The sequence below is a fragment of the Mus musculus genome, chromosome 14 (genome assembly GCF_000001635.26).
Source record: "Mus musculus strain C57BL/6J chromosome 14, GRCm38.p6 C57BL/6J".
In the NCBI taxonomy this organism is placed as follows: domain Eukaryota; kingdom Metazoa; phylum Chordata; class Mammalia; order Rodentia; family Muridae; genus Mus; species Mus musculus.
In genome coordinates, this window is record NC_000080.6 from 21,537,904 (window position 1) to 21,559,747 (window position 21,844).

The 21,844-nt window shown below is 43.0% G+C and overlaps 1 protein-coding gene across 11 annotated transcripts in view; it reads left to right on the top strand.

The window, feature by feature from the left end:
• The window catches only part of Kat6b (K(lysine) acetyltransferase 6B), a 173,263-nt gene that overhangs the window by 38,688 nt on the left and 112,731 nt on the right, over nucleotides 1-21,844 (top strand). The window contains exon 1 of one of the 11 annotated variants that reach the window (XM_006519269.4): nucleotides 19,671-20,925. The exons of the other annotated variants lie outside the window; for them this stretch is intronic. The gene's annotated coding sequence lies outside the window, so the exon portion shown is untranslated. Of the gene's footprint in view, nucleotides 1-19,670; nucleotides 20,926-21,844 lie in introns of those variants that run through there. 11 annotated transcript variants of the gene reach the window in all.

Consider the following 21,844-nt stretch of genomic DNA (forward strand, 5'->3'; position numbering starts at 1 on the left):
ATCTGAGCACCTGCTTTACCTCCTCCTTACAGCCACATCGATTCAAGAATTTGTTGTCCTTTCTTGCTAAAAGAACTGCCACCCACTGACTGTTAAGACATCCTGTCCTCTCAAATGAGCCAAGGTACTGGGTGGGTTGGCATTATCCCCACTGAGCTAAGGGGAAATTGAGTCCTGGAGGCAGTCAAGGCCATACACACATACAGGTCAGAGTCAAATTGTGTCTGACACCAGATCTAGCCTTTCTGTTTAACTCTAGGCTTTCTCTTTGGGGTTCCCAGCATTCTGAAGTTCTTTATTACAGCATGCTAAGAAATGCTCTTATTAATCTTGGCATCTCCCATAGCACTTACTTGAGAGTGAGTGTGAGACTTGATGTGTGCCCATACTGTCCTGTCCTGTGGAAAAGGGAGATCACCGACTACATCTGCCAGTGTGGAATCTCTAGAACGAAGTCCTTCAGTGGCCCTCCCCACTCCCTGCCCCTTCATTTTATCCTTCCTCATTTAGGCATGATGAGCTTCTACTCTGAACCATGTGATTTCACAGAATTCACATTCAGGATATGATAGGTGGTAGCATGAAGGAAATCAATGGTGGCAAGAATGAGGCTTTGTTGTATGTGCTGGAAAGTCCCACCCAGGGGAACCCTTCTGGAGGAAGACTTGAGAGGTTTGCAGGGTCGAGGTGGAAAGGGCCTGGTTAGCGTTTGAGCTGATGTGGCCATGCCAGAGTGGACCAGAGCAGTACAGTGGCAAGTTGATTAAGATCAGGCACAAGATGAGTGGCTTTGTATTTTTAAAATCACAGAGAGGCATGGCAGCTAAATAGAATTGGTGATGGGGTCGGGTAGGCTGTGTATAAACAGTAGTACAGGTTGAGTTTCCCTAATCTGAAGACTCAAAATTGGAAATGCTTCAAAATCTAAAAGTAAACTGGTAGGATTTATACAAATATTCCAACCCTTTCCCCAAACAAGAAAACAAACAACAGCTAGTAAGTTTGAAAACTCCTGGGACCATGCATTTCCTCTGCAGCAAGTATTCACTCTGTAGTGGGGGAAATTGTGAATTTTTGGAAGATTCATAATGTATTCCATTTATGGAATGGATATTTGATGCCCCAAGCTTGATGACCCATTTTTTTAAAAACTTATTTGGTTTTTTGTTTGTTTGTTTGTTTTGTCTTTTTTTTGTTTTTTTGAGATTATATTTTAATTACAACATTTATCCTTTTCCTTCCTCTGAACCTTCCCACACCCTTTTCCCTCTCTTTTTTAAATTCATGGCCTCTTTTCATTGGTTGATATTGCATGGATATATGTATTTGTGTATACATATATTCCCAAATATAACCTGTTAAATCCATATAATGTTACTTGTATGTATATTTCCAGGGTTATTTAGCACTGGACAACTAAGTGGTATCTGATCTTATTTTTAAGAGGTGTTAATTAAGACAAGAGTATTTGCAACTTGCCGGGCGTGGTAGTGCTTGCCTTTAATCCCAGCACTCGGATGGCAGAGGCAGGCGGATTTCTGAGGCCAGCCTGGTCTACAAAGTGAGTTCCAGGACAGCCAGAGCTATACAGAGAAACCCTGTCTCAAAAAAAAAACAAAAAAAACAAAACAAAACAAAAAAAACAGGAAAAAAAAAAGAGTATCTGCAACTTAATCTCAAATGGAAGGTAGGGCAGGATGGGAGAGAGGTAGAGGGGACAAGCCAGGAGCATAGATAATTATCACAGTAGACTTGCAACTTTTTACGTTTCAACTTTTTCCTAAATAAAGCTTTTTGCTATTTTTGAGGTAGGGCTTGACTGCAAACTTAGGGTCCTCTGTTTTGGTCTTTCTTAGCTTCCATAATCATGAATTACAGCCATGTACTACCAAACCTTGTTTGTGGGATACTAGGTATCAAACAAACCCAAGACATCATGTGTGCTAAGTAAGCACTCTCCCAAGTGAGTTACGTCCTCTTTAAGTTGCCTTCTAAAATTGGAAAGCCACATACAGGTTTATCATAGAAGAAATCTCTGTTGTCATATCCTGCAGCCCTAAGGAAGTAAATGACAAGATAGCTGGGGTGGGTGACTGCTGTTGACTGTGTTGTCTTTCAGTGATTTTTCTCAATTACTCTGTGTCGGTTTTGTAATCAGCAAATAGCGAATGGAGAGGTCACTTCTCTGTGCAAAATATATATTGTTTGTGCATTATTTTACATCAGTCTTGTTTAGAATAGTATTCAGGCTCATTAGAATTTATTAGAAAGGACAGATTTTTCCCACACATACCTCCTACCTGTCGAGTGTACTGCCTCCCCTATTACAGCACTTGTACCAGAGTGATTGGTTTGTTACTGGGGAGCCAAACTGGAGACATCAGTAACACCTGAAGTTCAGAGTTGCCCTTAGTCTTCAGTTTGGTGCTGTATGTTCTGTAGATAGGAGTTAAAATTGTTTCAGTTACTTAAAATTTTGTATGTTAAATTGTAAATGCCAGTATGTATTTCACAGAGATAAATGTTGGATAAGCAAATATAACACAAGCTGGATATGGTGACACACATCTGTAATCTGATCTCTCAAGGGGCTGAGGTAGTAAGACTGAGAGGTTGAGGTCATCGAGGCCTACACAATGTGACCTTGTATACAATACAGCACCACCAAGGAGACCTCTGCTTTGTGAACATCCCTTATGCACAGCAAGAGTTTGGTGGTGCCGAGGCAAGGCACCAGTCAGCCCCAGGCTGTGGATTCCCAGTCATACAGAAGTAGATAGCACAGCTGGCTGCTCGTCAGCTTTGTTTGGCTAGTCCTGGGAGGACTTATCAAAATAGCCTGGGCCAGTGAGACCACCTCTTAAGTAATTTACCATGGCATTGCAAAGTGACTCTAAAATAAATCTCCTTGGACATTTGACTTGCTGTTTCTTGGCCTTTCCTTTTGAGGTGGGGTCATGGCAACTCGTACTGTACTGTACTGTACTGTACTGTACTGTACTGCTGCATCTTCATGCAGATGCTTCCCGGAAAGGCCACACTTAGACTTAACAAATGAAACCTTTTCATTCCCAAGAGGAACTTGTCATACCAAAGCAACCACGTTCAGATCTCTAATTCCTATTCCTTCCTAGTGTGTACCGTTTTATTCATGTAGAATAAACACACAGCCTCAAACTTCTTACAAGGCAAATAGACTCCTTTTTAATTAACGGCTCTATATACAGAATTTTATCATCATGAAATTTATAAGCCAAAAATGGAACAAATATTTACCCTGGTAGTTTCATGTCAGCATTACCCACTATTAGAAACGCTGAGAAACTGTCAATGAACCCACCTCCCTCCTTAAATCTGGTAGGAGTTAATCAGGCTCCAACCTCCTAGTCCTTGGGTCATCTCTCTTGTGAGATTCCCATAGGGAATGGGAAGGGACATGCAGCTTCTTTCTCTGTGGGTGGATACACTTGTCACATAGACTTGTTTCCAAACTACTAAGTTTCCTTTTCTTATTAATTAAAATTTGTTTTTTAAATGTGTGTGTGTATGGGTGTATTGTCTGTGCACCCTGTGCATGGTTGGTGCCTGTAGAGGCCAGAAGATGGTGCTGGATTCCCTGAAACTGGAACTATAGATCACCATGTGGGTGCTGGGAACCAACCCTGGGACCTCTGGAAGAGTGTATGTGTGTACACATGCGAGTATGTATGTGCGTGTGTGTGTGTATGTCCCCTCACCCCCACACCAAGTCCTTTCTTATACTCTTCCCATTCCCATTGATTCCCTCTCTCTCCACTCCTAAACATTCTTCTACTTTGATGTATGTATATATGATGTATGTATGTATTTTTTGTGAACCAGTGGTTTTGATTAGAGTTAGTAGTTACAGGAACGTACTAGTTGTTATACTTCTGAAAAAATATTTCTCTTCTCCTAGCAACCATTAGTTAGGTTGGGATCTGAACAATAACAGTATATGGTCTTAATCACTGATCTCTCTCTCTTTTTTTTTTTTTTTTTTGGTTTTTCGAGACAGGGTTTCTCTGTATAGACCTGGCTGTCTTCGAACTCACTTTGTAGACCAGGCTGTCCTCGAACTCAGAAATCCACCTGCCTCTGCTTCCCGAGTGCTGGGATTAAAGGTGTGTGCCACCATGCCCGGCTCACTGATCTGTTTCTTAAGCTCTAGAACATGTTTGTTTTTAGGGGTTAGCTGCTATAGTAGTTATCATAAAGAATAATTTTTTTGTTCTGACAGATCTTTTGTTCCAAGGCAAAATTAAGTCAAGCACTTAATTTTGATTAAGTGATGAAATTTTTGTGTCTGTGAGGACAATGTGACAAAAGATGACTTTAAAGACAAAATGTGTGAGCTTGGGAGCTATGAAGTGGCTCAGTGGGTAAGAACACTTGGAATGTGTGTGAGCATTTGTCTTTGGATTCTAGCCCCTTTGTAACAAGCTGCCCTGGGCCTGTAAGTGTGCCTATAACCTCAGAGGTGGGGATCTTGCTGACTGCCAGCCTGGCAGGAAAAATGTGATCTGGGAGAGACCCTGCCTCAAAGAAATGAGGCAGAGTGAAAGAAGAGGTCATCTCACATCCTTCTCTGGCTTCTGTGTGTGTGAAGAGGTGCACACACCCACGTGAACACACACCCTCGTGGACAGAGTGTGTATGAAAATGTATGTACACCTACAGGTATACAGTGTGTGTGTGTGTGTGTATGTGTGTATGTGTATGTGTATGTGTATGTATGAAGACGTGTGTACACCCATATGGACACAGCACTCATACTGTATTCATATACATGAGACACATAAAAGGATTTCTGTGAGTTTAAGGCCAACCTGGTCTACATAGCCAGTTCCAGGCCACCTGTGAATATTCAAAACTAAACCCTGTCCTAGTAAAACAAAACACAAATCTGGGTGTGGTGGTACATGGCTGTCATCGTGAGACTTAGAAGATTGGAGTCAAGAGGATCAGGCGTTGACAGCCTCATTTCATCTATGTAAAGAGCTTGAGGCTGCCTGACTTGTGTGAAGCGTCGTTTTAATACCCTTCCTTACTTACCAAGGGGGAAAAATGGTGAACGAAAAGTCCCAACTGGTTCCAGAAAAAGTTTGCTTAAATATATTGGGATAACTGAAGCGGGGGTGGGGGGCGGGGGTGTGGTGAGGGTGGGGGGGAGAGGGAAGCTGTGTGATTGTGCAGCTTCCTGTACTTGCTGGGGCTGCGGGAGGCACTTTTGTTTGTTTTCATTCATTTACCGTGAATGGTGATTGTGCCCTGTATGCAGCTCCACAAGGACTTTAAGGCTGGGTTGCTTGGGTTATTAAAATATGTTTAATAAGCTAAGCTTTTTCAAAACCTCAAAAATAATTAAGATGCAAGAACAGATAAGCCCAATGTCTAGAATGAATAATTAATTTGTAAACATTCTAGATGCTGAGGAGGAAGGAAGATGGTGGCTTATACAATTCCTGTTGTTAGGTCAGGACGCAGAGAAGGTGAAGCAGAGAAAATTGTTTCCTTTTTCTTTTTCTCTCTGAATATAGGGTCTATTTTGGATTCTGATCCTGTATAGGCAACACTGAGTGGTAGCGTTGCAGCCTTTTTTTTCTCCCATGCTGCTTTCTGCTTCCAATTAAAGGGACACACCAATCATATATAATAATTATATATAAATATATAATAAAATATGGTGCTACTGAAAAAGGAAAACTGTAAACAAGGTAGGGAAGCATGTATTGAAATCAAGTCTTGAATGCTAATATATATAATATAACCCCCGAGTAGATGCCTCTCATGCTTCATCCCTTTCAAACCACAGCTCAGTAGAAACATTTCTGTCAGGAGCTGTAGTGCTACTGAGCTTAGCGAGCACTGGGCGCCTCAGATTGTCTGTAGTAGGTATATACGGCAGGCATCCCTGTTTAAGAACCTCAGAGAGTAATGGGGTTATCCGATTCACTCTGTACCCCTTCAAGAAGCGAATGTGTATTCAGTTGGGATTAGGATAAAGATGTAGCTCAGAGGAGAGGTGGAATATTTGTCTCACGTGTGAGGCTAGGGCTTGATCACATGTAACGATTTACTGATACACTGTCGTACACAGTGGTCAGCCAGGAAGACTCAGCTTACACTCAGCCAGTGTACACAACTGATGTTGGTGCTGTACAGAACACCTTGGAGTGCAAAGGAACGAGGCGAATTTGTTGTCTATGGAAAGCTTTACAGAGAAAGGTAACTTATGGATAAGGTTCTAGGTAGAGGAAATAGGAAGATGAAAGACTGGGAGTCCTGCCGTGGATATAGGTTTGGGCGATGGTAAGCAGTACTTGACCAGCGCGTGTGTGATTCTGTGTGCTAGGGAATGAAGCTGTGAGCCATATTGAGTGGTTACCCAGGGATGGTACATGGTCTCAGTCCTCAGGAGCCTGAGGCAGGGGAATGGAGAACTTGAGATTAGTCTGTGTTGTACTGAACTGTGTGTTTCAAAAGTAAAAAGTGTAAAGAGTTTGTGCAGGCTTGAGGCAGGAAAGCGAAGGTCTGAGTGTGAGTTTCATCACTGGGGTGTTGACCTTGGGGGAGAGAGAGAGGCAGTCTGCTGATTGAGGGAAGAGTACAGTGGATAAATTGATGATATACTAAAGTATAAGCACTAAGTTGTGTGGGTTGAAGGATGATGGCTGCAAAGGAGAGGAGATTCTTAGCAAATAACTTAAAAATATTTTTATATACAAATGTATATACTACCTTGCTATCTCGAACTTAAAAAGAAATCTTTGGTTTTTTGTTGGTTTGTTTGTTTGGTTTGGCTTAATTTTCTTCACATGTATTTATTTATCATCATGTACATATGTGTGTACATTCTGAGTACCACAGTACAGGTGTGGAGTCAAACAGCAACTCTGATCATCAGGCTTGGCAGTAGGGACCTTTACCCCGGTGCTGAGACTGCATGTGTGTCATCATGCCTGGCTTGTGTTTCTCTATGTCATATCCGTGCCCTTGCTCTTACCTAGTTCTGGAGAGGGACAATTGTGTTAAACTGCTTGTGGCTTCTTCACATCCCTGAGGTAGAGGCAGAGTGTGCCCGTGGGCTTGGCCGTGGTTTGGATTCTGGTGCTTTGTTTCCAACTCTGTGTATCTGGTTCTTCCACATCATCCCTGTGCCTCAGTTTCCTCAGACCTGTTGTGCAAACTCTAATGTTCATGGGAACGTTGAGGAAAAACTTTTTGTTGTTTTAAAATACAATATCTCTCAGAAAGGTATGTGGCATTTTAATGAGGCCTTTGAATTTTTTCATTTATTAAAAAAAAAAAAAAAAAAAAGCCTGAACCAAGCTGAACCTGCTATGGTTAAAAGTATGAGACTAATGTACCATTCCAGCTGTTTTCCGTGACGACTTTTAAGCCTGAGTGACTGCTGGCTCTTTCTTAGGAAGCATCTCAGATGCTTTAGTTAGGCATGTGTTCAACTCAGCTTTTTAAGTGGGATATTAGACAAGTAGGGCTTCTTTGTCCCTTGGAGGCAGCAGTTGTAGGCAGTGGCCCACTGCTGTTAGAGCCAGCTGCCCACAGTGGCTTTATGCCTTCGAGACCCAGCATCTCTGCAGCTTCCTGCTTCACTGTCTTTTGCAGAGAAGTTTCCCTCATACCACACTTCGCCCAGGGTAGCTTCTTCATGCACAGGCTCTGCCTTTCTGTCCCATAGGAGAAAGGGGAAAGGTCCAAGGGCAACAGCATGAGCTGTGTTCTCCAGAACTGATGCTGTCCCCAGAGGCTGCCTCGTCTGTGTTTCGTTGGCTAGAGCTGCATCATGTGGCATCCCTGGCATGAGGTGGGGCTTGGCCAGTATCTCTGTGTCAGGGATCTGGCTTCTCAGTCTCTGGTTAAAAACTAAAGGGCACAGGTGCTGGGGATGGTTTGTGTCATTCAAAATGCACCTTAGTTGAAACTACAGCATTATGATGTAGTTACAAGTTCATAGTCGTATCCAGGGGCACCCTGTTTGCCTAGGGCCACGGTATTTCTGTAGCTGAACAGTTAGTTAGTTGTAAGGAAACCAGCATGGTTTGGTGTTTGGTCTGTCCCTTGATCCTCCATGTCCTTAAAATATGGAAGGGAGTTATCTTTTAAGGCAGGAACAACCAAGAGAGACTGAAGAGTAGGTAAATCATTTGCTGTGAGAAGTAAGTGGAAAGGGAGAAAGCCCGAGGCAGGACTCTGTGGGAATTGCTTAGTGCTTAGGAGATACTCATAAGAGATCTGAGGGCTATCTTGTCCCCAAATTCAGGGACTCTTTCTGGCAGCAGCCTGAGTTTCATGCTTGCTCACAGGAGCCTTTCTAATGGGATCAAACTTGCTTTCCTAGTCTTTTGCCAACAAAGAAGTAATGTCCTCTGGACATTCTTTGCCTCCCCCTCACCCCCCCCCCCCATGCTGTCTACACTCTTGTGGATTTGTACCATATGTTTTTATTGTTGTTACTGAGGTATAATTCACATCATGAATTTATGCCTTTAGTGTTCAACTCAGTGGTTTCGTATACCCACAGAGTCATGTAACCATCACCGTTTTCTAATTCCAGAACACTTTGATTACCCCAGAGTGAAACCTCACACTCATTAGCAGTCACTGCCCATTCCCTGCTTCCCTCAGCCCCTGGCAACCACTAATCTACTTTGTGTCTCTATGGATTTGCTTATTATAGACATTTAACATAAAGAGTCATGTAGTGACTGGCCTTTTGTGGCTGGCATCTTTCACTAAGCATACCGTTTTCAAGTTCATCTGGATCATAGCACAGATCAGTACTTCATTCCTCTTTACTGTACATCAATCCCACATTTTGTTTATCCATTCGCTGCTTGAAAGGTTTTAGCTATTTATGAACAGTGCTGCTGTAATCATTGTGCACAACTAGGGACTCACTGTAGCCCAGTGAGTCTCAAAACTTGTGACCCTTCCAGCTTAGATGCCTGAACGTTAGGATTGCAGATGTGTCCCACTGTTCCTCATCTTCTGCAAGCTTCTCTGTGAGCGCACACTTTTCTTTCCCCTGCATGTGAACCACGAGTGAAATAGCTGGATCTTCGGTCACATCACACTGTGCCTCCCTTTTCTAGGTTGGGGAGTCTAGGGATATCCCTAACCTGGAGGGGTAGCTTTGATAGTCCCTATTAGCTTTAAAGTTTGAATCTCACTTGAGTGAATCATTTCTCCAAGATGTGAGGCTTATAAACATCAGAGCTGTCTCTAGTTGATCCTCTGCTGCTGGGATTCTGTGGGACCCAACTGAGATGATTATGTAGTGAGTTGATGCTATGGCCTCAAGCCTCTTGCTTTTGCCTGCTGTCAACACCCCATGCCTCCTCTGCACCACCATTTAATCCTCACCCTGTCAAAATACAAGGATCTAATCTCTTACTCACAGATACTTTCTCCTTTGTTTGGACTTTTTAAAGGTGGTTTCGCTACGTAGTCCACTGGCTTCAGACCAGATCTTCCTGTCTTTGCTTCTGAGTGCTAGAGCCACCGCTATGGGCTCATTTCACTCAAGTTTTCATTACACTGAAAACAGTTGTGTATTGTAACATGACACGTTAAACTCTGTTGCAAGGCAACACACGTGCGTCTGTGGCATTTCAGACTCCAGGGCTTTTCTTTCACATCCGGCTGACTTCTGATTGGGCTTGAGAACAGCCATACACCAAGTCTCTGGTGGGTGACACAGGATGGAGAGATAGGGTCTCAGAGGAAATGTCTCCCTCCTAGTCTTTACCTGAAGCTGAGGCCTATAGGGGCTGTGTCTGCCCAGGCTGCAGGGATTCCATCTTTTTAACCCCTTTGCCCTTCTTCAGGATGACCCCTGCCTCCCACCCTTTCTGCCCAGAGTCCCCCTTTTTAAATTTCTTTTTTCTCTTTTTAGTCTGTCCCACCGCCTCTTCCTTAACACCATCCTAAGTGTCTGATACGTATTTGCCTTTTTGGCTAATGTTTGACATTAATTTCATTCTTCTCTTATCCGATAACTCTGGAACTCAGGTCTGTGCTTCTCAATTCTCACCTCTTGTAATTAAGTTTTGTGAAAAAGAAGTGTGACATTCAGATATATTCTCTTATTAGCAAAGGTATTACTCGGTATTCGACTAGAACTGTGCATCTGTAATGAGTTGTTACTCTCTGAATACTAATGCAACTTAGAAGAAGCCTTTCTTTGTTAAAGACTTTTCCTCCACAGGCCGCATATTTCCAGGCCTATTTCATAGTTAGTCATTTGTGGTTTTTGAGGTATGTCAGTGGAGATGCTCCAGCCAGCACACCCAGATCCTGTTAAATAAATAAACATGTGAGATTGCTTACTTTTAAAAAAATTATCTTTGTTTAAAAGTTAATTTTGTCCCTAATGCCAGAGTAAAAAAATTCTTTAGTATTTAAGAGACCTGAAAATACTAACTAAAACATTTTGTTTTGCCTTCTAGGCATCTTTTCTAAGGGCTTGCTTGGTTCACATAATTTTTCTAAATTTTAAGAAATTCAGATCAGATTTAGTAATGTGCCTATAGTACACTCTTGGTGACCATATGGGTTTTCTTTATTAAGACCAGCTAAAGAATATGTACATGAATGATAGCACACATGTGAGATAGTGCTTTTTTTTTTTTTTTTCCTCTTGAGCTCCTGAGAGTTTACAGAGAAATTGCAGTGGGATAAGGATGCATGTGCGAGATGAAGGCAGTGGGATAAGGATGCATGTGTGAGATGAAGCTAGTGCTTGCTGCTCCTCCATTTGTTCTCCTCAGACCAAGGTCAACACCTGAACTCCCTGGAACGGCTTGTGCCATGTCCTCAGGGTTTAGGACCCCAGGACCCTGAGGTTGAGGGGCAAAGTAGCCAGCCCTAAGCCCCCTTATATTATTTTTTGCTTTGTCATAGAGCATAGATCCTCCCAAAGGAAAAAGTAGTTTGTTTTTAGGATGTTCAAAGACAAATAGTGTCAAGTACAAAGGATTATCAGCCTTAGGACTGAGAGATTTGAAGGAGGGGGAAAGGGCAAAATGATGCCAAGTCTTGGCTGCCCAAGATCTCCCTGCCCTCCTGGCAGTATTTTAGGGATGTATTTCCTTTGACCGCTTCTTAACGCAAGTCAGCAGTCTAAGAATCTTGCAGAAGGACAGACGGGGTAGGCCCTCGTGAATCCTTCAGATAGAGCATACCCCATTAAGAAGCTGGGCATGATCTCAGATTTCAACTCTGTTATGGTGTGATGCTGTGGCCAGCCCAGTGGGACCATCACAAACACCTCAGAGAACTGTAGAATGAGACTGTATTTTATATCTTGAGACTATTCAATTATTTATTGTTTCTTCTACTACTCATATGCCTGTCATCCAATGCTGTTTTGTTAAAAATTGTCTGCATGTTGAGGATTGGTTCTAATGTTTTATCTTATTTCGATTCCAAAAAAGCCAAGTTTCCAGACCTGAGGTCCCTGGCCCCAGCTGGATTTGACTGATAATAAAGAATTGCCATACAGCCAATGGCTGGGCAGAAGGACAGAGATAAGACTTTCAGATTTCAAGGGCGAGGGGCCAGAAAAGAGGAAGAATTTCCTTGACAGGGAAGGAGAAAGATGCTGCTTCCCCTGTTGGGTCTGGGGTAGCAGAGATGAAATACAGATTTTAAAAGATGTTACCACAGGAATTTCAGAGGTGGGGGTTGTTTGCTAGCCACAGGGAAATTTAGAAGTGCCCAGCCAATGAGCTACTCAAGGCATATCAAAATTAGCTGGTGTGTGTGTGTGTGTGTGTGTGTGTGTGTGTGTGAGTGTGGTATCTTTCATTCGAGAATCTAGAGAGCTCTTGGGCGCATGCGTAGCATGCATAAGACCTGCCAGGAGCCAAAGGCTTAACTAATTCATTGCTACAGTTGTCCACTGTTTACTGTTTCTCTCATTGCGTCACTGTAAATAGGAAAGTTCTTACATTGAGGTGTTGAGGTGTCACCGTCCGGAACTTTTTTGCCCTTGTTGAATGAGTCATGGTGTTTCTACATGTCCATACAAAGAGTACATGGTTTCTCTTGTGTGTTTGTTTGGTTTGAAGGGGGAAAGGCAAAGTGATAAGTAAAGTGGACATCTCTGAGATCCCAGGTTTTTATTGACTCTACTCCTGGCTGGCCTGGAATGAAAACACACACACACACACACACACACACACACACACAGAGTCTGGGGTGGCCTCCATCTGCCTGCTGAGTGCTGGAATTAAAGGCGTATACTATCACACCCGGCCGATCTTTTTTCTTTTAACAAAAATTTTGAATCCATTTGTTTATTTTGTGTGTATGTGTGTGGATAGACACAGGCTGGAGAATCACTCAAGGAGCAGTTCTTCCCTTCTACCATGTTAGTTCAGGTGTGGGACTCAGATGGTATCAGGCTTGGCAGGCACCTTTACCTGCTGAGCCGCCTTGCCAGCACTACTCTCTTCAGTTCTTACTTATGTATTTTATATGTTAAAGAATGTTGTTAGTGGATAGAAGAGACAGAGACAACATCCTACAGAGATTTTGGGTTTGCTCTGTTCTATTTTACATTCTTTCTCTTTTTAAAAGTTACTATATTTTTATTTTATCTGTGAGTGTTTTGCCTAAATATATGTCTGTGTACCATATGTATGCCTGGTGTCATATCCTTAAGATGAAGTCAGAAGAAGGCACCAGAACCCGTACAGTTAGAGTTAACAGATAGTTGTGAACCGCTGTTTAGGCACTGGGAATCAAATGCGGGCCGTTTGGAAGAGCAGCATGCACTCCTAACCACCGAGCCATCCGTCTTTCCCGCCCCTGCATTCTTACATAACATTTTCTTGGCTACTTTTTGCTTAGCATCAAATTCTCTAATCTTTGAAGAGCTGCATATTTTGGCTTTTATGCACACTAAAACCCAGAAATAGACTTTTTTCCCTAGGAGTTTGCATATTATGCTTAATCCAAGACATTAAGAATTAAATAAAGATTAGTTTTCTAAATGACCATTAGCTAGACATTTTATCTGTCAGGAGAGAGGATTCATGCAACTCCAAGAATGCATTGCCCTCTGCATACTATATTAATTTTGGCAGCTCAGAGATAAATGAACTTGAGCTGTGCTCCAATTTTTCATTGCGAGGAGACATACATTATTATAAAAGCTCTTCTCATCTGCAAGAGTGTTTCTTTCTGTTGTTTTAATTAAACGAACGGTTTAAAAATTAATTATGACATTTTGATGATCTGATACTGGCTGGGAGTAAGGATATTTTCTCAGGATTTATGATGCATCCAGAACGGTGCTATTCAAAGGAATTCTGACAAAGCAATTGTTCTCTCTGAGTTTTTGCATCCCTCAATTTAGTAGCCACCAAGTGTAACGACTTGTGAAACCAAGAGACTAATGTTTTAGTTTTTGTTAAAATATCTATTAGTCTCATGGTCAACAGACAGAACAAATAAAGAATAATGACATCCTGAGGCTCTCAGGTTTTGTTTTTTGTTTTGTTTTTGAGGGGGCGTGTTGAAAGTTTGGGCTGGTTAAGAGTAAACAATGAACAGTATTGTGAGATACAAAAACTTTTTAAAAAGATGATGCAGGTTGAGCTGGGGAGATAGTTCTGTTGGTAAAGTGCTTGCCTGGCAAGCATGAGGACTTGAGTTTGATCTCCAAAACCCATTTAAAAAGCTCAGTCTGGTGTACACACGTGTAACCCCAACACTGGAGAGGCTGATCCCCGGGCCGTCTGATGCCAGCACAGCCAATGTTCCACAGTTAGGAGTTCCATAATGTTAAGTTGAAATACAGTTAAGAGACTATTTCAACAAAACATGGCATCTGAGACTGATAGCTAGCCCCTCCCTCCCGCACATGATCATGAGCACGCGCACCCCCCCTCCCCCAGTCCGGTATGCAGTTCTGAAGGGCACACATCACATCTGAATGTGAGGGAATAGAGGCAGAGTTAGCAGGCTTCCAACAGAGAATGGGGTGATGCTGGTTCGGGAATTTAGCCATGGTTGGTAAAGTCCCATCTTTTAGTCTTTGGTCTGAACTAGTGTCAGGCTGACTAGGTTGGCACATTTAAGTAAGTTGCTTCTGCCCAAGATATTTAGAAGGGAACTGAACCTGGCTACACCCTCCTGAAATGACACACAAGCCTGGCTGGCACAGTGCTGTCCAGTACTTGTTCTTTTGAGAGATGGGATCAGGATAGTTGGCACAAAGCATTGCCTGGCCAGAAATCACAAGTTTGTAAAGAATAGGCTTTATATTAGAAGAATAATCCTACCTCTGTGGAAGCAATCTCGGCATAGATAAGAATTGAGTACATCTGCTTGAAGGTTTGAAGTGTCTGTCACCAAGGACATCCCCAGATAAAGACCAACAATAACCTAGAAGAGCAGTTGGTTATGTATAGGAGACAGGGTAAATATGAAAGATGTAAAGAACCTTTTGCAAATAGGAGTAACTATTTAAATTGGTAAAACCGATAAAAATGCATTTTGTAGAAAAAAATAAGAGCAGCCAGTAATTACCAAGAGATGTTTATCATTATTAGTAATCACTTATTAGTGATGGGGATCATACATTAAAGCAATCAGATGTTTTTTTGCCATGAGGTTGACAAACGTTAAAAGGAATATTAATTCTTTATTGGCAACAGTGATTGAGAAATGAATACACTTGTATAGTGTGAGCATGTAAATTGTTCAGACCTTTTAGACAGTGCTGGAGCAGCTGTATCAATAACGTCACATACCTCGATCTGGTAATTTTGCTCATTTTAGCATAAATGAATGGTTAAGTCCTGGAATGGTCACCATACAATGGTACAGCCATCACATGGAACCTTACGTAGCTCCTAAAAACTGTAGTGTAGATCTTTGTGAGAGAACTTTTTGTGGAAACTCATAAATTTTTAGTGGGGCAAAATTCTAAAAGGGTCACATTTATGCAAAGTAAATTTCTTAAAACTAGATCTAGTTATAAATGTATCATGGATGGCATTGTAAATGTATATATAAGATAAATTCATTCAGATTCTGTTATGTTAGGAAAGAATTTTCTCAATGCTGCACAGAGACGTGCATGAAGGGAAAGGACCCCGGGCACAGCAATATTCTGCAGAGGGAGCAGGAGGAGCCTGCTGAGCAAGCGCAGTGGGCCACAAGTGCCGATGCAGGTGGAGACTGTGCCTCACCTCATTGGCAGGAGCTCTCCAGTCATGTGACAGACGTCTCAGGAATGTCTGGTAGGGAAGTAGGGAGAGTTGGGTAAACAGCAGATGCGAGAGTTTCACAAGGAGGAAGAGATTTATGGAATTGCTGCCTTAGCCATTGCTGAAAAAAGAGATCGTTTCTCACGATCAGATTTCATGGATTCTAATACAGGCTTTTTAGAATGAGTGAAATCCCAGCACATCCCTGACAATTGCTGGCATGTAGTGAGTGGAGCATAATGCACATGAGAAATGAAGAGCTTGGCTTGATGAAAGGTTATATGGAAATACACTGATAACTGGCGAAGGAAGGGACAGGATGAGGCTGAGGAGGTGTCCACAGAGGCTTGGCGTCATTTGCATTTTATCTATATTTAAATTCTTCTTACAGTGCAAATATATTCAATAATTACATAATGAAAAATGTGAGAGTATATGTCTGTTAGAAGATAACTCTTGCCTGGATGCCTGTGTCTTCCGAGCCAGTTGTGTGCTGTGACAGTTAGACCTGATACTTAGCTACCCTGGAGAACTTTTCATGCCTAGATGCTGCTCTTAGCCAAGAGAATTTTCAGCTCCATTAAGTTAAGTAACTGAAGATTCAGGTGGTAAGAGAACTGAACACTGACTTCCAAGACTCCGGAGGAGTAGACTCTAGAGCCAGGGCCGCTGACTGCATGCAGGCGTAACTAGTCATGTGGGCTTCCATTGTTGGGATAGGGAATTGTATGGTGAGGCAGGAGACAGGTGGAATCAAGGATCCTTAGTTATCCAGTGCCATTTTCTAGCTAGAGCACAGCCCTAATGGGAGAGAGCCATCTGACTTAGTGGCGTTGTAACTCCCAGAGGTCTTGAGTCAGAGATGACTACTTAGAAAGGCTCTGGTGAGACACCCAGGGCTTGGGAGGCGGAGGAAGGACTTTGTCTGCCAGGGGGATCCGGGGAAACCTGACAAGAGGTTATTTGTGCCGTCACTGGTGGAAGGCAGAGACTGATTTCCAAGGAAGGACTCAGAGGAGCAAGGACTCAGTGCTGCTCATAGGCACGAAGGAGGCGATGGGGAGCGGTGAGGAGACTGGCTGATGTAGAGAAGAAGTGTACAAGCAAGGAAGCAGGGCTGGCAGCTGACAGGGAGGTTAGACCGGCCGGGCCAGATGGCCAAGAGCTGAGGATGGAGGTGCTGGCTCATTTGTTCCCTCTAATCTCTAGGCTAATATAGATTTTGGTACCACCAGTTAAAAATGTCACTCTAGCTCACCTTATAAGAGCTTTAGAATATGTGGCTAAGCCCAGTGTTAAAAGTACGAGGCGTGCTTGTTTTGTACTTCCATGTATAAATGGTTGGATTTCAAAATTATGTGTGTGACACAAACTTTGTTTTCAGTCTCTCTGTCTAACAGTCCCTGCAAACAGCCACCTCACTTTCAGAGGCCATCTTTGTTATTCCATTCACTAAAAAAGCACAGAACTGAACATTGTTTGTTTGTTTGTTTGTGTGTGGTTTGTTTTTTTTTTTTGTTTTGTTTTTTGTTTTTTCGAGACAGGGTTTCTCTGTGTACTTTGGCTGTCCTGGAACTCACTCTGTAGACCAGGCTGGTCTCGAACTCAGAAATCCGCCTCCCTCTGCCTCCCGAGTGCTGGGATTAAAGGCGTGCGCCACCACCCGGCAGAACTGAACGTTTTATGAGGAGGTGAAATTGAATGTTGACACGAACATAGGCGAGCTCTGAGCCATGAGCCACACACACACACACATACACCCCATGTAGTGCAGTTTGGAACAGGATCGATGCTGTTCTTGTGCAGTGGGGCTGGATTGTATGGTGACTTGAACATTTAATAGCATTCCCTGGTCCTCTTGTCCCTGGTTCTTGCTGGTCTTACTGTTTAGTGCTACCGTGGTAAGAAGCCTCTAGCTCCTTCCTGCATTTGGGTTTGGGCTCTGCAGGTGCCGTGCTAAGCTGAGCTGACCTTAGGCATCTGAACCTTGGGGAGTCAGACAGAAATGTGGCAATCTTGTGCTTGTTTTGCCATTACTGTAAGTTCTTAGATCTTGGTTTGTTGTTTTTCCACCCTAAGTAGTACAAGGGGTTACTCATTTATGTCTGCGATGTTTTAAAAATAACACTTTCATAAGTGTCACAGCATGTATTTGTCATTTTAGTAAATGGATATTTTAATAGGCAGCAATTTGCAAATTCAAACATAGACAACATGATTTGACATTAAAAAATTAGAGAATTTCCTGCCATCTTTGCCATCAGCCTTGCATGGAAGATTCCAGCCTCTGGGGCTTTAATTTCTGCTGACTGTGACTGAAAGTCCACACTGTTATTGGCATATAATGTGAACTGACAGAAACAGCCTTGTTTATCATCACCAGTGGCATTTGGGTGTGTGTGTGTGTGTGTGTGTGTGTGTGTGCACGTGCGTGTGTACGTGCGTGTGCGTGCATGCATGTGCATTGAGTTCTTTAAGAGGGAACCTAAGGACTGCCTATGGATAGTTTACCTAAGTGCTCACTGGTGAGCTGTGGCAGCATTTGCTGTTCTGGCCTCCTGAGTGCTGGTGAGGGCTAGCCTGGAGCTTGAACCTGGACAGTCTCAGGACAGTGTCAATAGGTTACTGACATACTCAAGGTTTCTTTTCTGATAGCACACACAAGTGTGACCGCAGGTACAGGCGGTTTTCATTTATGAGTTTGAGAATACTGATAGCCTGAGCTACCATGCGTGCTTCTAATGAGAACTCTGAGCGCCATCCCACCCTGTGCAGCAATGCTGGATTGCACGGGGACTTGAACATTTAATGGCATTGCGTTTCTTTCAGACTGAGCCTCTGTGGAGTCTTCGACTTGCTGGAGGTTCCTTTGGTGTCTGTAGTCCACTATCTCAGCTTGGGCTTTAGCAGGCTACTGTCTAATTATTTTATTTGTCTGCCTTGTCACTAAATGTTTTTTATATGTGGCAGGATGTTAAAGTGCATTTTCCCACTGTCTCAAATTTAGGACCCAGGTTCTAAAGCTGCAGATAGTAGGAGGTAAATAGCCACACCATCTGAAAAGACATCCTAAAGCACTTGTTTGCAGTACCACATTCAAGCTATACCTCCATCACCCATAACCCAGCCCTTGTAAGAGAACCCTAGAGGTGGAGTCTGTGCATTTAACTCTAGGAGTAGGGTGTTATTATTATTCTTTGGAACTTTCCACTCTCTCTGCCCTCCCTCCATTCAGAGGGCCTTTAGAGTTTAGACACTAGGGTAGATAAGTTTTACCAGCTGTAGGGTTAAGTATCAGGTAGTTGATGCTCTGAGCTTAGAATGGAATTTCCAGAGTGTTTTTAGGAGAGGGAGGTTGGCCTGGGGATGTGAATACCAAGGCTGGTGTCTTCCTCCCATCTGAAAGTGGCAGTGTGACTGGGACCAAGTGTAAAGAGGGCAGCGGTAATGCCTGACAGACCAGGTGGTCTGCCCAGAGGGCAGTTGGCTGTCTGCCAGAGGTAGGACTCCCCCTCTCCCCAAGGAAGAAGATTATGGGTATAGAAGTAGAATGGAGGCTGAGAGCTGAGCTAGAAGAATATAGTTGCCTGTACCAGACAGCCTGGAGGTCCAGCCAACGTGCTCCCACTAGATAGAAGAGCTAGCATTAGCATGTAGGTTTATTTAGCAAGATCTTTAGGGGGCTGGGCCATAAGGCAGTGGACCGATGTCCTTTTCCTCACTGCTAGTTTGAGAGAAGGAACTCTACATTGGATAACATCAAAATTAGTTTCATTATAGACTAGATTGGACTTTTTAATACCCGAAGTTTGGCTTTATTTACAGAGAAGACTATTTTCTTTTTAAAAGGATGACTAGAAGTTGGTAGATCTGCTACGTTACTGAACCCTGAAATGAAGGCAGTCAGTCTCAGCGCTGCACATGGGAGCTGGCTTTCGTAATTTACTGCACTCCCACCTGCTTTGTACCCTGCAGTTTCAAGCTTCTAGCTTACTAGCAATTTCTGTGTTAGTAAAATTTTGAATTTCATAATAACCCGAGCACTGTAAGTATACTAACTTAGTAGACAACTAATAATAAACTTTGTGACCTCATGTAGGCATTAGGGGACCCCTTAGGGATTAGCTGAAAACTCACTGTCTTTAATTGTATTTCTTTTGACATTGTTAGTTTTGGGTTTATTGGTTTGTTTATCATGATAGAATTGTAAAATAAAATCTACTGTGTTGGAAACATAACCTACTGGTAGAATGCTTGTGAGAGTCCTGGGTTTTAGTCTCTAGCACTATAGCTACATTTCATAGTCCTACACGTTTCAGTCTACCAGTACTGCACAGGCTTTGCAATTTCTGTGCACAGTTGTCCCCTTGTACTACTTTCTGATTTTATATATATATATATATTTTTTTTTTTTTTTTTCTTTTCACACACCACACACACACACACACATGTAGAGATAGGACTTTAGTCCAGGCTGGCCTTGAACTCTTAGCCCTCTTGCCTTGGCTTCTCTAGCACTTGGATTCCAGGGGTGTATCGCTGTGCCCAGTTGTATTCATTCTTATTTTATGTGTGTGAGTGTTTTGCCTGTATGTAAGTACACTACACACATTCAGTGCCTGTGGAGGCCGTTAGAGGGCATAGGAACCATGTAGTTGGTTGTGAGCTGCCACATGGGTGCTGGGAACTCAGTCCAAGTCTTCTCTAGAACAGCCTCTATCTCCCTGTTTGCTTTTTACATCTAAATTGGATTGTTTTGACATTACATTGTAGTTCTGTATCCTGGATAGTAATTTTCTCTTCTTCCCTGCCCACCCTCTGTGTGTGTGTGTGTGTGTGTGTGTGTGTGTGTGTGTGTGTGTGTGTGTGTGTGTGTGTGTGTTGCTCGTGTGTGTGTGTGTGTGTGTTGCTCACGCACAGGTTCTGTCTGTAGCTTGGATGGCTCAGGTTCACTCTTTTCTTACTTCTTCCTCCCCACCACCAGGATTGCAGGTTAGTGTCACATGTAGCTCTGTAGGTTACCTTTTCGCTGTAATTATATTTTTGTAGTTGAAATATTAATTCAGTTTTGAATGCTGAGTTCTACAGGCTGTAGCTGTCCTCCCAGCATCTGCAGAACGCAGAAAACTTGCAACAGTGCAGTCATTCTTCTAAGCCTCTTTCCTTTCCTTCCATAGACTTGAACTCACCAACCTGCTAGCTTTGATGTCCTCCAATATCATTTCCCTCGTGGTCCTTCCTCCCTCTCCTGTGGAAGGCTTTGCTTTGTGAAAGTGTACCTGCTGAGCCAGTTGTCCCTTTCATGAGGCTGTGCTTGAAAGATGGAATGCTATCCTTTCCCTCTTGCCTTTTTATTTTTTTAAAATACTTCTCTTCCTCCAGAGACAGCTCAGACATGAAGATTTTCCAGTCGACCAGCCAGCTGCTTTCTTCTGCAGTGTCGTATGTACAGCCTGGCCAGAACCCTTGTCTGGAAGTATTGCAAGGCGTTTTATAACCCTCCCTCACCACACCCCAGCACTGTGAGCTCCTGGAATCCCCAGCTCAGTGTCTCCTCTTTCTTTTCCCAGCTCACCGCCATGCCCTAAGATCCAGCCCATGTTACCCGCCTGTCACTTCCAGTGACTGTGGGCAGAGACAGAGCGGTGCCATTTTGGAAGAGGTAACAGGGCTGTGGTTTTTTTTTTTCCCCCAGTTGTGTTTCTAAAATTGCATCTCATCTAATCTTATCTGGCAAGACCTTGGCAGCTAACTGTAGATTTTCCAGACTTACATTGGGCTGTCTTTGTCTTGTGTTACAAAAGCAATAATTAGAGGAAATGATCTTTTGAGAGGCTGTTTAATGAATGCCACTTCTGACCGTGCCGCGTCCACTCTTACTTCAAGTAAACTGTGCTGCTGCACACTGTCTCACTGTGGCTCAGTATTGAACCAGAGCATCACGATGATTAATCTCCTCTGTTTCCCCTTTCAGTCTTTGCTTTGGTGCGTGTGGGTCAACATCTAAAAGGGATTTATTGACTTTACATTTAGCATGGTTTACTCTACTTGATTATATCATTCAACTGTGCGTTTGTGTGTGCGGTAGAGGACTGCTATGTTGGAATTCTGTTTTCTGTTAAAAACACTGCTGTTTTATTAACTATTGGTGTTTAGATGTAATGCTTAAAAATTTTGTAGTGTCTCATTTTTAAGTGTACTTAAAAGCGATTCTTATAATCTTGAGCCTAAACCAGCTTCCCCAAATTGTTTTCTGCCCAGACAAGCGTAGGCAGAACCCAGGGAAGTGCTGTTCACTGACTGCGGAAGACTCACCCATGTATCTAGGACAGTGGTCCAGGGCCTAGACCCTCCCCCATTCCTTCCTCTGCCTCCTAGAAACACTCATGTGGCTGTGTTCTACAAACCACAGAAACTCAAGTCAGCGTCTGAGCTCAGAGGTCCACTTGCCCCACCTCCCGGGCGCTGGGATTAAAGGTGTGCGCCTGGACCACGGCCCGGCTTCTAAGTTGTATCTTAAGTAATCAGTGGACTTCATCCAACCTGGACTTGATTTCAGTTTCTAGTTAGTAAAAGTGTAG